This window comes from Salmo salar, chromosome ssa16, assembly GCF_905237065.1.
Source record: "Salmo salar chromosome ssa16, Ssal_v3.1, whole genome shotgun sequence".
In the NCBI taxonomy this organism is placed as follows: domain Eukaryota; kingdom Metazoa; phylum Chordata; class Actinopteri; order Salmoniformes; family Salmonidae; genus Salmo; species Salmo salar.
Window position 1 is genome coordinate 26,665,594 of NC_059457.1, and position 15,605 is coordinate 26,681,198.

At 44.2% G+C, this 15,605-nt stretch overlaps 1 long non-coding RNA gene across 1 annotated transcript; it reads left to right on the top strand.

The window, feature by feature from the left end:
• Positions 1 to 12,783: 12,783 nt before the first annotated feature.
• LOC106573482 (uncharacterized) lies at positions 12,784 to 14,370 on the top strand. Its single transcript, XR_001321354.2, has 3 exons — positions 12,784 to 12,994; positions 13,459 to 13,526; positions 13,884 to 14,370. It is a non-coding gene; the product is annotated as an uncharacterized lncRNA (long non-coding RNA).
• The last annotated feature ends 1,235 nt before the right edge of the window (positions 14,371 to 15,605 follow it).

Consider the following 15,605-nt stretch of genomic DNA (forward strand, 5'->3'; position numbering starts at 1 on the left):
GACTTTATCCCGGATGAGCCCCCATTTATGTTACGAACCCCTTTGGCCCTGCAGTCTAGGGGGGATGGAAACAAGACCCGTAACATATCTCATGCAAATCATAACAGTGAAAAGGAACAGTGAGAACTGACAACCTAAATCTACCGTCAAACACACGGTAATGGGGGGTTGCTGAGCTGGACCCAAGGAAAGAACTAATAAATTGTTTTTTTTTAAACCTAAGCTAATCTAGCCTGCTTCATGAACGGCTATCTAACTAACCAATAAAATACAGTGGGTGGTTCGCCCAGTTCTAACTAGGGTTCTTAGACAAAGTTTTCCTACGGGTAATGTATGCCCATGGGCGACTTGGCTTGGTATCCCCTTTTCCCACCAATAAACAGTCATAAACCACAGCAATACATACAAGATAACGGATAAAGTGAGCTATATCAATCCAAAGGGAGAGAGACAGAGTTTGGGAAACAACTGACTGGGTTTTTAAACCAAGGGGATGTGATTGGGTAAGGGAAAAGGAGCAGGTGTGTCTTCAGTGGCGACTGATGACTGCCACCTGTGACTAGGGCAGAAGGAGAGAAAACAAATACACACAGGATACCTGTATCCGTTACACTGATTATGTGAATCAGCTGTGTAGTGTTGGGGCAAAAAAACTAAATCTGTGATTGCCAACAAGGGTTTTGCCACCAAGTTCTAAGTCATGTTTTGCAGAGGGGTCAAATACTTATTTCCCTCATTAAAATGCAAATAAATGTATAACATCTTTGACATGCGTTTTTCAGGATTTTTTTGTTATTCTGTCTCTCACTGTTCAAATAAACCTACCATTAAACTTATAGACTGATCCTTTCTTTGTCAGTGGGCAAACGTACAAAATCAGCAGGGGATCAAATACTATTTTCTCTCACTGTACTTGATGATGGTGTTTGGGTTGTGCACAGCTACGCATGGGTGAACAGGGAGTACAGGAGGGGACAAGCACACACCCCTGAGAGGCCCCCGTGGTGATGATCTTTTCTGATGTGTTGTTGCCTGCCCTCACCGCCTGAAGGTGGCCAGTCATGAATACAGTTGCAGAGGGAGTTTTTCAGTCCCAAGGTCCTGAGATTGGGGATGAGCTTTGAGGGGACTATGGTGTTGAATGCTGAGCTATAGTCAATGAACAGCATTCTTACATAGCTATTCCTTTTGTCCAGGTGGGTGAGGGCAGTGTGGAGTGCAATAGAGATTCCGTCATCTGTGGATCTGTTTGGGCAAATTGGAGTAGGTCTAGATTTTCTGGGATAATGGTGTTAATGTGAGCCATTACCTGCCTTTCAAAGCACTTCATGGCTACGGATGTGAGTGCTATGGGTGTGTAGTCATTTAGGCAGGTTACCTTATTGTTCTTGGGCACAGGGACTATGGTGGTCTGCTTGAAACATGTTGGTATTACAGATTCAATCAGGGATATGTTGAAAATGTCAGTGAAGACACCTGCCAGTTGGTTACCACATGCCCGGAGCACACGTCCTGGTAATCCGTCTGGCCCCGCGGCCTTGTGAATGTTGACCTGTTTAAAGGTCTTACTCACGTCGGCTACGGAGTGCGTGATCACACAGTCGTCCGGAACAGCTGATGCTCTCATGCATGCCTCAGTGCTGCTTGCCTCGAAGCAAGCATAGAAGTGATTTAGCTCGTCTGGTAGGCTCGTGTCACTGGGCAGCTCGCGGCTGTGGTTCCCTTTGTAGTCTAATAGTTTGCAAGCCCTGCCACATAAGACGAGTGTCAGAGCCGGTGTAGTACGATTCAATCTTAGCCCTGTATTGGCGCTTTGCCTGTTTGTTGGTTCGTCAGAGGGCATAGCAGGATTTCTTATAAGCTTCCGGGTTAGAGTCCCGCACCATGAAAGCGGCAGGTCTACCCTTTAGCTCAGTGCGAATGTTGCCTGTAATCGATGGTTTCTGGTTGGGGTACGTACAGTCACTGTGGGGACGATGTCCTCGATGCACTTATTAGTAAAGCCAGTGACTGATGTGGTGTGCTCCTCAATGCAATCGGAAGAATCACAGAACATGTTCCAGTCTGTGCTAGCAAAACAGTCCTGTAGTTTAGCATCTGCTTCTTCTGACCAGTTTTTTATAGACCGAGTCACTGGTGCTTCCTGCTTTAATTTTTCCTTGTAAGCAGGAATCAGAAGGATAGAATTGTGGTCAGATTTACCAAATGGAGGGCGAGGGAGAGCTTTGTATGCATCTCTTTGTGTGGAGTACAGGTGATCTAGATTTTTCTTCCCTCTGGTTGCACATTTAACATGTTGATAGAAATTAGGTAAGACTGATTTAAGTTTCCCTGCATTAAAGTCCCTGGCCACTAGGAGCGCCGCCTCTGTGTGAGCAGTTTCCTGTTTGCTTATTTCCTTATACAGCTGACTGAGTGAGGTCTTAGTGCCAGCATCTGTCTGTGGTGGTAAATAAACAGCCACGAAAGTATGGATGAATACTCTCAAATATTGTGGTCTACAGCTTATCATAAGATACTCTACTTCAGGCGAGCAAAATCTAGACTTCCTTAGATTTCGTGCACCAGCTGTTGTTTAGAAATACTCACAGACCCCCCCCTCGTCTTACCGGAGTGTGCAGTTCTATCTAGCTGGTGCAGTATCCCGCTAGCTGAATATCCATGTCATCATTCAGCCATGATTCCGTGAAACAAGATGTTACAGTTTATGATGTCCCGTTGGTAGGATATTTGTGATCGTACCTCGTCTAATTTATTGTCCAATGAGTGCACGTTGGCAAGTAATATTGACGGTAATGGCAGCTTTCCCACTCGCCATCTACGGATCCTTACGAGGCACCCCGCTCTATGTCCTCTGTACCTGCGTCTCTTTCTTTTGCCAATGACGAGGATGTTGGCCTTGTCGGTTGTTCAAAGTACATCCTGTGAATAAATCATTAATTTCCAGTTTAACCACCCTCAAATCATTGCTGACATTATTTGAGTAATTATTTTCAGGTTCTGTTCAATTGATTTACATTTTTTTCTCCAATAACTTGATTCTGTGATTCCTGGCTTTATTGAAGTGAGATGCAAAAGAAGATGTAAAATCTCTGATAAACCGTTTAGTAGCCATCCATGTAAACCTTGGGTCCTCTACAGGGTCCTTGTTTTTTGCTAGATTAAATATATATATTGATATTCTTTATCAATTCACACACAATACATCATAATAAAGCGAAAACAGGTATTTAGAAATTTTTGCAAGTGTATAAAAAATATATAACGGATAAACCTTGAGCTCAGGTGCATCCTGTTTCCATTGATCATCCTTGATGTTTCTACAACTTGATTGGAATGCACCTTTGGTAAATTCAATTGATTGAACATGATTTGGAAAGGCACACACCTGTCTATATAAGGTTCCGGAGTTGACAGTGCATGTTAGAGCAAAAACCAAGCCGTGAGGTTGAAGGAATTGTCCGTGGAGTTCCGAGACAGGGTTGTGTCAAGGCACAGATCCGAGGAAGGGTTCCAAAAAATGTCTGCAGCATTGAAGGTCCCCAAGAACCCAGTCGCCTCCGTCATTCTTAAATGGAAGAAGTTTGAAACCACCAAAACTCTTCCTAGAGCTGATCGCCCAACCAAACAGCAATCGGGGGAGAAGGGCCTTGGGCAGGGAGGTCTAGAGCTCTAGAGTTCCTCTGTGGAGATGGGAGAACCTTCCAATAGGACAACCATCTATGCAGCACTCCACCAATCAGGCCTTTATGGAAGAGTGGCCAGACGGAAGCCACTCCTCAGTAAAAGGCACATGACAGCCCCCTTGGAGTTTGCCAAAGGCACCTAAAAATTCTCAGACCATGAGAAACAATATTCTCAAGATTGAACACTTTGGCCTGAATGCCAAGCGCCACGTCTGGAGGAAACCTGGCACCATGCCTATGGTGAAGCATGGTGGTGGCAGCATCATGCTGTGGGGATGTTTTTCAGCGGCAGGGACTGGGAGACTAGTCAGGATCGAGGCAAAGATGAACAGAGCAAAGTACAGAGAGATCCTTGATAACCTGCTCCAGAGCGCTCAGGACCTCAGACTGGAGCGAAGGTTCAACTTCCAACAGGACAACGAACCAAATTACACAGTCAAGACAATGCAGTAGTGGCTTCGGGACAAGTCTCTGAATGTCCTTGAGTGGCCCAGCCAGAGCCGGACTTGAACCTGATCGAACATCTTTGGAGAGACCTGAAATTAGCTGTGCAGCAACGTTCCCCATCCAACATGACAGCGCTTGAGAAGATCTGCAGAGAAGAATGGGACAAACAGGTGTCCCCAAATACAGGTGTGCCAGGTTGTAGCGTCCTACCCAAGAAGACACGATGCTGTAATCACTGCCAAAGGTGCTTCAACGAAGTACTGAATACATATGTAAATGTAATATAGATTTTTGTTTTGCAAAAATAAAGAATCTTAACCTGTTTTTGCTTTGCCATTATGGATTATTGTGTGTAGATTGATGAGGGGAAAAAAACTATTTAACCAATTTTAGAATAAGGTTGTAACATAACAAAATGTGGAAAAAGTCAAGGGGTCTGAATACTTTCTGACGTCACTGTATGTTAACATGGGCTATTTTGAGCACTTTTCTGGGATGCTTGTTTTCATTGCTTTACTGGGAAGCTTAGCAGAAGTAGAAATTCTCATGTTATTTATGTTAGTGCAGGATGAGCTGCACACAGTGGACTTCCTACTAGGGCACACCTCCTCAGTGCTAAGAACATAAATATGGTTCATAGGCACATGTTTGCTGCATACAATAGCTGTAGGATCAGCAGAGGCATTCAGGGCAGTTAGAGGGAAATAAATTAGGTTACTTAAACATTGTGTCTTCCAATGCCCCTCGTATAATGTACATTTGCTAAAGCATTATGATGACTCAGTGACTCAATGGCAGGGATTAACTGAGCTGGGCTTGGGTCATTGATAAGTCATTGTCTCAACGCAGCTTTATAATGCTGTGAAAGGTTCCAGGAAACCAAATGATTTGGGTGGATCCCATCCTCTTTATAAAACGTGTTTTGTTTCCAAAAGGTATTGAAATTGTCAACAAAATTTACACCCATTGAGCTGCAATAATCACGTAGCCAGTTGTGAAGAGAAAGAATCCTGCTAAAGCATTTAATGCCATGATTCAGAGAGGGCACAGGATCAGATATGATGGGTCTTTGAAATCCAGTTTCAACTGTTCAGAGCTGCCCTTCATAATGTTATTAAAACCCACATGGACTATGATAGAATCGATGTCCATGTCCTGGCGTAATACATTCGGGAGCAGTTTAGTAATGTCATTTACTTGAGCCACGGGATAGGACATTGTTTTTACACCAGGAACAGTCACATTTCTTATCATGGAGCTGCCCAAAATCACGGCTGGCGAGAAGGACGAAGAAATCTGCCCACTCACACGCTTCACAGGATTCGGAGAACCCTTTAAGGAATACCAGGCAGTTAGCAAGTTTGTTAGGCTACTACTGATCTTGAAGAAGGCACAGTAATGCCGAAATGGCGTTTTACCCAATAGATTACTGGGAGTTTATATATATTTGTATTTATTATGGATCCCCATTAGGGGGATCCCCTGGGGTCCAGCAAAATTAAGACAGTTTATACAATTTTAAAAACATTACAATACATTCACATATATAATATGAGTGTACGACTCTTTATTTTTATAGCTTACAGTTTATTTGCTGTTAGTCAGCACCTCTAAACTAAATACTTTTCTCTGTGTGTGCTCCAGCGCATGTTTTTTATTAGGCTACTAATGACCATCAGCAGCATCAGAGCTTGGAGAAGCCTAATTACTGTGACTAAGCGGTCATCTGGAATTTGACTGCCGTCATGACTCGTGACCACCGGTGTGGCAGTAATACAGTCACCATAACGGCCTTACCGGTGACTGATGTGGTAAACTCCTCAATGTTATCAGTTAAATCCAGGAACATATTCCAGTCTGTGCTAGTGAAACAGTCCTGTAGCTTAGCATCCACTTCATCTGACCAGTTCCACATTGAGCACATCACTGGTATTTCCTGTTTGAGTTTTTGCTTGTGAGCAGGAAGAAGGAGGATAGGGTAATGGTCTGATTTACCAAAGGGAGGGCGAGGGAGGACCTTGTATACATTTCTGTGTGTGGATTAAAGGGGATCTAGAATTTTCCATTTCCCAGCACCAGCCACGAGAAATGCCGCCTCTTAATGTACATTTTATTGTGTGCTTACGGCCCTATACAGATCATTGAGTGCCAGCATTGGTTTGTGGTGGTAAATACCATAGCCCGCTACAAAAAATATAGATTGACTCGCTTGTTAAATAGTATGGTCTGCAGTCATGAGGTATTTTAACTTAGGTGAGCAAAAACTTGGGACCTCCTTAACATTAGAGAACACGCACCAGCTGTTGTTAACAGAGACAGACCCTTCCTCCCTTTGTCTTGCTGTCTGGTTCTGACAATGCATAGAAAAATCAGCCACGACTCTGAGAGACATAGGATATTCCAGTTTTTCAGGTCCCGTTGATAGGATAGTCTCGAACGGAGCTCATCCAGCTGTAAGGGCTGTCGTCGGAAGAAGACCAAAATGCAGTGGAGTTAGTGTTCATCATATTTAATACAAACAACGTGAACACTATACACAAAACAAGAAAACTGACAACCAAAACAGTCCTGTCAGGTTAAACACACTAACAAAAACAGAAACAATTACCCACAAAACCCCAACGGAAAAACATGCACTTATGTGTGACTCCCAATCAACAGCAACGAACTTCAGCTGTGCCTGATTTGGGAGCCACACATGGCCCAAAACAAAGAAATACAAACACATAGAAACAGAACATAGAACGCCCACCCAATGTAACACCCTGGCCTAACCAAAATAAAGAACAAAAAACCCCTCTCTATGGCCAGGGCATTACAGTACCCCCCCAAGGTGCGGACTCCGGCCGCAACAAAAGACACTGAAGGGGAGGGTCTGGGTGGGCCCTCTTACGGCGGCGGCTCAGGTGCGGGACGTAGCCTCTGCCCCACCCTTGGCGTCGCCCTCTTAGGTGGCGCACCTGGCCACGCCGAAGGTCTGGTGGGCGACCCTTGTTGCGCCCGGCTGGCGGACGACCCTGGCTGCGCCCGGCTGGCGGGCGGCGATGGCTGATCCGGGCAGACGGGCCACTCTGGCTGATCCGGGCAGACGGGCCACTCTGGCAGCTCCGGGCAGGCGGGCCACTCTGGCAGCTCCGGGCAGACGGGCCACTCTGGCAGCTCCGGGCAGACGGGCCACTCTGGCAGCTCCGGGCAGACGGGCCACTCTGGCAGCTCCGGGCAGACGGGCCACTCTGGCAGCTCCGGGCAGACGGGCCACTCCGGCAGCTCCGGACAGGTGGGCCACTCCGGCAGCTCCGGACAGGTGGCCACTCCGGCAGATCCGGCAGGGCGGGCCACTCTGGCAGAGCCGGCACGGCGGGCCACTCTGGCAGATCCGGCTCAGGATTCACCAGGCTGGGGAGACATGAAGGAGGCCTGGCTCTGGGCGCAGGCCCTGGACTCATCAGGATGAGGAGACCCACTGGAGGACTGGTCCGTGGAGGAGGCACGGGCTTGACCAGGATAGGGAGACCCACTGGAGGACTGGTCCGTGGAGGAGGCACGGGCTTGACCAGGATAGGAAGACATGCAGGAGGCCTGGTTCTGGGCGTAGGCACAGGACGTGCAGGGCTGGGAAGACATGCAGGAGGCCTGTTTCTGGGCGCAGGCACAGTCTTCACCAGACAACCAGCACGCACCTCAGGACGAGTATGGAGAGCTGCCTCAGGTGACATCATTTCAACGACACGCTCCGTAGGGCGAATGCCGTGCCTTATGCACCAAACTAGCAGCTCTCTCATCTCTCTCTCCTTTAATCTCCCCATTAACTCCTTCACAGTCTCTGCCTCGTACCCCTCGCTCACCTCCAATGTCAACCCGACTGGCTCTGGTTCCGACCTCGGCTCCGCCAACTGTTCCGTGTGCCCCACCAAAAAAATTATTGGGGCTGCCTCTCGTGCTCGTTGCGCTCTCTCTCCTCGTAATATCGCCTCTCCGCTCTCGCCGCTTCAATCTCCCACTGCGGGAGGCGATACTCCCCAGCCTGAGTCCATGGTCCCTCTCCGTCCAGTATCTGTTCCCATGTCCACGAGTCCATCAAGCTGTTCTCCTGTTGCTCCTTCCTCCTCCGCTGCTTGGTCCTGGTTTGGTGGGTAATTCTGTAAGGGCTGTCGTCGGAAGAAGACCAAAATGCAGTGGAGTTAGTGTTCATCATATTTAATACAAACAACGTGAACACTATACACAAAACAAGAAAACTGACAGCCAAAACAGTCCTGTCAGGTGAAACACACTAACAGAAACAGAAACAATTACCCACAAAACCCCAACGGAAAAACATGCACTTATGTGTTACTCCCAATCAACAGCAACGAACTTCAGCTGTGCCTGATTTGGGAGCCACACATGGCCCAAAACAAAGAAATACAAACACATAGAAACAGAACATAGAACGCCCACCCAATGTAACACCCTGGCCTAACCAAAATAAAGAACAAAAAACCCCTCTCTATGGCCAGGGCGTTACACCAGCTTGTTCGCCAATAGAAGAGGGCAATGCAGTCGATTTGCTCGCTGACCTAATCTCGTCAGGATGCCGCCTCACCTGCCTCTCTTTCACTTCCACTTCCTCTTTTGAGTCCAGGGGATTAGGGCCTGGTCTGGAGTAAGCAGAACGATAATAAAATGTGTACCGTAATTTCCGGACTATTAAGCGCACCTGAATATAAGCCGCACCCACTGAATTAAAAAAAAAGAAAAGATTTTGAACATAAATAAGCCGCACATGTCTATAAGCCGCAGGTGCCTACCGGTACATTGAAACAAATTAACTTTACACAGGCTTTAACGAAACACGGCTTGTAACAAAAATAAATAGGCTTTAACGAAACACGGCTTGTAACAAAAATAAATAGGCTTTAACGAAACACGGCTTGTAACAAAATAAATAGGCTTTAACGAAATACGGCTTGTAATAAAAATAAATAGGCTTTAACGAAACACGGCTTGTAACAAAAAATTTAAAATTAGCAGTAAGCTTTAGTTGTCTTTTTGCACTGAGTCAATTCCTAACGCTGCTGTTTCCAACGTCTTATCATCGACTCATTAAGACCAAGCTCCCGTGCAGCAGCTCTATTTCCTTTTCCAACAGCCAGATCAATCGCCTTCAACTTGAAAGCTGCATCATATGCATTTCTCCGTGTCTTTGCCATGATGAGGGTGACAAAATGACTACCGTAGTCAGAATGATGGGAAGTTTGAGAGCGCTCGATTTAATCTAAACAGTAAACAAAAAAGTTGTTTGACCTTAACCCGTTCGGCAATTTCATTGGTCTAATGAAAGCTTCATGCCGCCAAAAAACTGAACACGTCACAGAATGTGTTTTTTTGGAGAAAAAAAATTGAAAGCGGGAAAAATCCATATATTAGCCGCGTCATTGTTTAAGCCGCGAGGTTCAAAGCATGGGAAAAAAGTTGCGGCTTATAGTCCGGAATTTACGGTAACAAAAAGTAAAATGAAGATGTGATTGCTGATGTGAAAGTTATATAAAGACAGAGTTTTATGTTAAGAGTTTTGTATTGGTCTTTCATTGCCATCTAAAAATAAGAGTTGTACTTGTTGACACAGGTGCCTCGAAACCTAGTAACCAGACACACACCCTGTCTTGAGAAAAGGGAACAGGGAAATTAAACTCAAGACAGATTTTACTGGGAACAAAGCTGAAGGGAAAGAAGATTTGTGTGGCAAATAGCCATTGTGCTCAGAGTGTGCATGAGTCAGCACACACACCGCAGAAGGCTGCTGAGGGGAGAACGGCTCATAATAATGGTTGGAACAGAGCAAAATGGAATGGCGTCAATGGAAACCATGTGTTGGATGTATTTGATACCATTCCACTTATTCCAGGCCAGCCATTACCACGAGCCCATCCTCCCTAAATAAGGTGCCACCAATCTCCTGTGACACACACACAAACAATGCAGGCTGAGGGTAAATTAGGTGCTTTCCTGTGGCCCTCGGCATTGACAGTTGAGGAGGAGGGGAGGGTTTTTTCAGGGCATAAATGGATGATGCAACGTTTGATCTGTCTTTTTTATTCTGCGGAGCCCTTGGCTAAAGGGTTCAGGGGCAAGTTTATTTTCCATGGAGATCTAATAGCTTGTATAGTGATGCATTGTTTTATTGTTTAATGTGCTTTGTATGTCATTCACTTTGCATGCATTTCAATGTCATCAAACCAAAATATTGTATTTGTGATGTTGTACATTTACAGTTACACGGAAAGGCTACTGTTTTGTCTTTAGAGAAAAATTGCTATAGTACAAGATAACTTTGACAATAATATAATACATGGTAAGAGTATCTGTTAAACATCATCCTGAACCAGGAAGTATCAGTGTTGCCTGCGCCACTTACATATATGTGTGTCCTTCCTTGTGTTGCAGTACTGGTGACCCTCTGTCAGGTCACCATGGAGTTCCCACTCTGTCTGCTTGCTGTGTATTTTATTGTACCTCACATCCGCAACATGAATGTGCCTGTGATGAATGAACCTTTTATGGACAATAAAGATTAATAGAATTCAAATGAACCTGTAAACATACTAAATTGTAGGGCCTGAGTTGACTTGTGGACTAGCTGTGACTAAAACAAAGTCTTGTCCCATGGTGACAAGGAGGAAGAGAGGAGGCTCCCAAGGGGAGATCACTGGGTCCCTGACCATGTCCTGAGAGGTGTGTTGGGAGTCTGTCCACTAGCAGGTACTGACCCTCAGCATGACCCTTCAGGACCTGTGCCCGGTTTACCAAAAGTATCTTGATGCTAAGGTTCTAAGATTAACTTAGCCTTAAGATGCTTCTGGGAAACCGGGCCCTGGTCAGTCGGGCCTGGTGAGCAGAGCCAGGTGACCTTGACGCACCGACAAACCCAAGCACTAGACACCCGAAGACACCTAGGACGACAAGATGAAGTTCATCCAAAGCACGAAGCTTATATTACTTACCTGAATACTTAAACAATAAATACTTACCTGAATACTTAAACAATTAATACTTAGCTGAATACTTAAACAATGAATACTTACCTGAATACTTAAACAAGCAATGTAACTATATAGAATGCAGCCAGATGAAGAACCATTATTTTCTTTATTTTGGTTGGCTTCTGGTTGTCTGTGTTTCGGCAGCTCGTGGGGTGCCTGCTGATTTAAACACAATCCCAAATACACTACAAGGCTGAAAACATGATTTCCTTAAATGGTTTTTAAAATGAAAATAAAAATGGAAAGAACCTATGCGACATGAACAAACTTGCCTGTGTCATTTGTTCTGTAGTTTTGCAATTCGGGTATTTATAAGCTCTCTGATATTGATTCCACATTGCAGAGAACTACTGCAAAATGATACATATAGCTAGTAGTGTAGTGTAAGTAAATCTTATCAAATCTATTTGACACATCCTTGAAGTTTGGAACAACCAAGACTTCCTAGAGCTGGCCGCCCGGCCAAACTGAGCAATCGGGGGAGAAGAGCCTTGGTCAGGGAGGTGACCAAGAACTCGATGGTCACTCTGACAGAGCTCCAGAGTTCCTCTGTGGAGATGGGAGAACCTTCCAGAAGGACAACCATCTTTACAGCACTCCACCAATCAGGCCTTTATGGTAGAATGGCCAGACGGAAACCACTCCTCAGTAAAAGGGTCATGACAGCCCACTTGGAATTTTCCCAAAGGCAGGTAAAGACTCTCAGACCATGAGAAAGAAGATTCTCTGGTCTGATGAAACCAAGATTGAACTGTTTGGCCTGAATGCGAAGTGTTACATCTGGAGGAAACCTGGCACCATCCCTATGGTAAAGCATGGTGGTGGCAGTATCATGCTGTGGGGATGTTTTTCAGCAGCAGGGACTGGGAGACTAGTCAGGATCGAGGGAAAGGTGAACAGAGCAAAGTACAGAGCGATTCTTGATGAAAACCTGCTCCAGAGCGCTCAGGACCTCAGACTGGGGTGAAGGTTCACCTTTTCCAACAGGACAACAACCCTAAGCACACAGGCAAGACAACGCTGGAGTGGCTTTGGGACAAGTCTCTGAATGTCCTTGAGTGGCCCAGTCATAACCCGGACTTGAACCCGATCGACCATCTTTGGAGAGACCTGAAATTAGTTGTGCAGCAACGTTCCCTATCCAACCTGACAGAGCTTGAGAGGATCTGCAGAGAAGAATGGGAGAAACTCCCCAAATACAGGTGTGCCAAGCTTGTATCGTCATACTCAAGAAGACTCGAGGCTGTAATCGCTGCCAAAGGTGCTTCAACAAAGTACTGAGTAAAGGGTCTGAATATTAATGTAAAAAAAAAAACGTTTTTGCTTTGTCATTATGGGGTATTGTGTGTCAATTGAGGAAAAAACGATTTAATCCATTTTAGAATAACGCTGTAACGTAACAAAATGTGGAAAAAGTCAAGGGGTCTGAATACGTCATAGTTTGGTTCTCTTTTAAATACACATTTCCGGGTTATAAAGAGGGAGGGGCTCACCTCATTCGCCACTTCGCCACTGGACCCAATAAGTGATACACTGAGGGAAAAAAGTATTTGATCCCCTGCTGATTTTGTACGTTTGCCCACTGACAAAGAAATGATCAGTCTATAATTTTAATGGTAGGTTTATTTGAACAGTGAGAGACAGAATAACAACAAAAAAATCCAGAAAAACGCATGTCAAAAATGTCATAAATTGATTTCTAGGAGGAGGGAGAGGAGGAGCAGGAGAGGAAGGGGAGGAGTAGGAGGCGGAGAAGAGGGTTCTCGGGGTTTAAAAGGAAGATGCAGTGATGCATCTGTCCTTTCTATCCTGCGGATATGTCTGCTGAAGGATTCAGGGGTGAGTTTTATCTCTATAGTGACAAAGAACTTACTGTAAACATTGACCTGTGTTATTTGACCTGATGAATATATAGTTGAGTTTGTATTCATTTCAGCATAATTATGGCTTTTACTTTTTAAAGTAAAGTTGATATGACAAACAGGAATGTTTTCTTTTAACTTTTTAAAAAACGTTTTAGGTACATTTCCTGTATTATGAATAAGAGCAGTACAAGTAGAAGTTTAATGTGATGTACAGTCATTATCATATGACAACAGCCTGTTGTTGTTATTTAGTTTAGTCAGAGAGTAGCAGATTTATTGAGAAAATATGAATAATACTTCAATGAATAGCTTTTGAATTATTGATAAACCATGTAGTACATTGAATTCAGAATCAGAATAAGAGTCTGAACAAAGGGAAGTGACCATGTTTTGTAATTACTGACTGCGTCACTGAGTCTGTCATTCCTTGTGTTTCAGGACTGGTGACCTTAACCCTTTAACAGGTCACCCATGGAGTCCCATTCTGTCTGCTTGCTATGAATCATGTAAGTATCTCTGTTTGAAGTATCTCTGTAAAACAATATATTACTGTTCAGAGATGTCAGGTCCTAAATAATGTATCTGTAAAAAAAGGAGACAAGTACAGACTTCCTTTTTATTGCTGTAATTAAGCAATTTCTCACAACAACTCAGAACCGTTGTCTCAATAAGTCAATAAGTCTGTGTTGGGACACGTTTCAATGATACGTATCAAGACCTCTACTGCTGCTGTTTTCTCTGCCACTTCCTTGCATCAACAGTGATAAAGTACTATTTGATAAAGGTTTATTAGCATATGTGAAGGTTTTGCCGTGGTGAATGTTTCTGAATTGTAGTACTGAACACCATCTCTCTTCCCACAGTGAGGAGGAGGAGGAGGAGGAGGAGGAGGACAAGGAGAAGAAATCCTGGGCTAGACTAAGGGCGGGTCGCGTCTCCCCCGCGACCGTCCCGTCATGAGAACACTACACATCGGGTGCGGTCTTCACTAGGGAGTAACGCAACAGTGGTGCTGCCTATCGCAGGAACAAGGCCGATGCGTCGTGTTCCCATGCCGGGCCAGCAGGGGGTGACGTGTGCAGAGCCAGTGCTGCAGAAATGCAGTAACCTCGAAACAACTAACCAAAACTAAGACTACAGAAGCAAAACCACAAAAGCCAAAACTACTTTCCACTTCCCTTTTCCCCTTTGGCTTCTGGTGGTCTGCGTGCTTGGTTAGGTGGGCTTGGGGAGGGGCCTGCTGATAAACACAATCCCATAATACATTCATCTAAAAAGGCTGTACGCAACATTTACTATAAAAACCAATGAAACTGTGAAAATAAAAACTGTAAACACATGCAACTTTAACATGTTTTGTCCAGTGTCTGTTGTTTCTATGTGTTGTTTATTCCATATTATAAACCAAGTGGTTCGAGTCTTGAATGCTGATTGGCTGAAAGCTGTGGTATATCAGACCTTATACCATGGGTATGACAAAAAAGGACTATTTACTGTTCTAATTACATTGGTAAGAAGTTTATTATAGCAATAAGGCACCTTGTGGGATTGTGCTAAATTGCCAATTTACCACCCCTCCTCGGGCCTTATTGCTTAATTGTATCCTTTCACCAAAATATAGTATGTTTAAATTCTCTATCGATGTATTGTTAGGCTGACCAAATGAGTCTTTCCCTCATCGGTCCTACTAGTATTAGTTCAATTCAAACATAAGAATGGTTTATATGAATAGTTATAGTAGTTTAGTTTTGATAGGAGTTTTAGTACCAATGATGTTATAGACAGGAGAACAACAGGATGACAATAGAGACACAACAGTACAATAACATACATATAACTATGAGAACTGTCATTTGCTCAATATGAGCACAAGGTCACTAGCCATTAGCAGATATAAGGTGCATTAGTGGGTGGGTGACAAAAGCCTAGTTTACATTTAGTAACATCTGTAGTTTTAGAAGGTCTCATCATGAGACTCGAGGCTCATGCACCCCACTGGTGTGACTTTTCAAATATGTCCAGGGGAAATAAATGATTACAAAGGAATGCAAAGTACAATTACACAATATTTGATAATAACATAATATTAATCATCAGATAATGTACAGTGTAACTTTCTAAAGACAATAATATATAAAGTCTGCCTAAGATATTTCTCTGACAATAGTTTCAAATGTTTAGTAGTGTATTGTGCAAAAGGCTTTTTAGCACTGGTAAAGGGTAAGAGTTGGTACAAATACACCTCTTATTTCCAACTTCCAGTTGATTGTATTCCTCCAGATGACTCAGCCAACAGAGTAGATGACAATAATGCAGTAAACACCTGCCTGAACACTCAGCCAACAGAGTAGATGACAATAATGCAGTAAACAACAGCCTGTACACTCAGCCAACAGAGTAGATGACAATAATGCAGTAAACACCAGCCTGTACACTCAGCCAACAGAGTAGATGACAATAATGCAGTAAACACCAGCCTGTACACTCAGCCAACAGAGTAGATGACAATAATGCAGTAAACACCAGCCTGTACACTCAGCCAACAGAGTAGATGACAATAATGCAGTAAACACCAGCCTGTACAC